This window comes from Saccostrea echinata, unplaced genomic scaffold, assembly GCF_033153115.1.
Source record: "Saccostrea echinata isolate AGI-Se365-2 ecotype Australia unplaced genomic scaffold, CSIRO_AGI_Sech_v1 ptg000009l, whole genome shotgun sequence".
NCBI classification, from domain to species: domain Eukaryota; kingdom Metazoa; phylum Mollusca; class Bivalvia; order Ostreida; family Ostreidae; genus Saccostrea; species Saccostrea echinata.
Window position 1 is genome coordinate 35788588 of NW_026889758.1, and position 2112 is coordinate 35790699.

The 2112-nt window shown below is 30.3% G+C and overlaps 1 long non-coding RNA gene across 1 annotated transcript; it reads left to right on the forward strand.

The window, feature by feature from the left end:
• The first annotated feature begins 274 nt into the window (after positions 1-274).
• Positions 275-944, forward strand: LOC133183634 (uncharacterized). Its single transcript, XR_009720690.1, has 2 exons — positions 275-477; positions 661-944. It is a non-coding gene; the product is annotated as an uncharacterized LOC133183634 (long non-coding RNA).
• The last annotated feature ends 1168 nt before the right edge of the window (positions 945-2112 follow it).

Here is a 2112-nt window from a genome sequence, read left to right on the forward strand (position 1 = left end):
GATAAGATTAATCATATAAAAAGAGCACTGTTATCTTTGATTTTCAAATTTATATGTAGCAAAAATTTAATTTTCACCTTTTTTATAATTGTTGAAATGTTCATGAATTTTATGAACATCTCGTAGATAACTCATACAAGCTCTATGTAACCCAGTGAAGAAAAATGCAGTTGAACTTTGATATTTCTAACAATGATATGTCAATTAAGATAGGTCCCTACTTGTAAAATTTATGTGTGAATTCATGCATTTGTTTAAAACTGGGAACTTTTGAATATCCATTTCTTAAAACTTATTTTGAGATGGAGATGACAAGACTTTACTGTAAGAATTAAGATGTAAATTTCATAAGGAAATGTTATCATTACAGGACTGTTTTGGTATTATTAGAAAGTCTAGCAGGGACAAAACATAAATATGTACGTTTAAGACCACGTATTGATGGACCAGGAGAGGCCATATTGTTTGACCCAATAGGTAATTTAAAAAAAAAAAATTATGTTAGCAAGGTTTTTAATATTGATTGTCATTTCTTTGTACCGGTACATGTAATGTACCTGACATTTATCATTTGATGTAAATATTAACCTGGATTAAAAAAGAAAAATATAATGGTGGTCATCATAACTCCATTTGTTTGAACTATTTTATCTTTTACAGTTAGAGAAAATGTGTTGTATAAAGAAATAAAGAAAATCAAGACACTAAAAGATAAGAAGAGAGATAAAACTGGACATAAAAGATGAAATAGGAGAATGAACATAGAAATAGTGATGGTATTATGAATGTTGTGAATAGAATATTGTGAACACAACTGGTTTGTGAAGTGGACTTTACAAGAAGACTGTAAAGAGAAAGATTTATATATACAACAGAGTATGTGTATAAACATTGCCAAATAAACATTGAATTTACAAAATAAACATGTATGTCTTGTGCATTAATTTTCTTTTTGATTATACATTGTTGTCAATGGTACAGTATATTCTCGCCTAAAGTCGGTTATAGGGGAATCCTAAAAAGATTGATATTTTTCTGGACAATGAAATTAAGTATTTTTTAAACAACTCTGATGATTGTCGTTGACAAAAGTCTGAATGTGAAATGAAAACTTAATCATGATAACTGCCAATGATAGATCAAGTGTAGCATTTATAAATCAGAAACAACAGATATGGACTAGACATTGAGCACCTCTTAATTATAAAACTTTGGCGTCATTTCTCAAAATATTATTTGAAACATAGGTTAAAACATTCAGTGGAGCATTGACTTGAAATTGTCAACTGATTTAGGCAAAAAGTTGTACCGGCTTATAAGTCTGTCAATGGCAAATTCTTCCAATATAAGCTAAAAGAAAAAATACAACCGATTTATAGGTGGACCAACTTATAGGCGAGAATATATATATGTTAAGTTTTAATGCCCATACTTTTTTATAATAATTCCAATCATAATGTCTATATTTATAATATAGTTAATATATCCTTAGAGTACTTTTTATTCCTTCAGTACTCACTACTGTCAGTAATGAGTTGAAGTAATGATGATAGAAAAAAGTTATAGTGCTTCTTTATATTGATCCCTACAGTCAGTGCAGAGTTATAATACTCTATGCATTCCTGACATGAAGCAAAAGTGCTGTCAAACCTTGTTATCTTGGACTCAATGGGACAGGGATTAAACTTTGATGTTTTGGAATAACAAAGTAAAAAATAATTAAGAAATAGTGGTTGAGACTGTCAAATATTTTCAACAAATCCCTGGTTTTTAAAATATTAGCATTCAAGATAAGGAAGTTTAACAATGACCTTCAACAGTACTCTAATGAGTATTCTTCAGTACTACCAATGCCGAGCTGTACTCTGTGACATCTCCTACAGAATTCATTCGTCAGGGGAAAAAAATGTGTTTTTGAAACACTGATGCCCCCAATGCAGATCATGGCAAGGTTAAAGTTTCTTGAATGCAAGTCAAACTCCCAAGGTCGATGTCAAGAAATCAAATATATTGATACCCAAAGAAAGTTCTTGTCACAAGGAATACAAGTGAAATATGAAAGCCTCAGCACCAACTGTTCAAAAGATGGCCAAGGTTAAAGTTTTTCAAAAG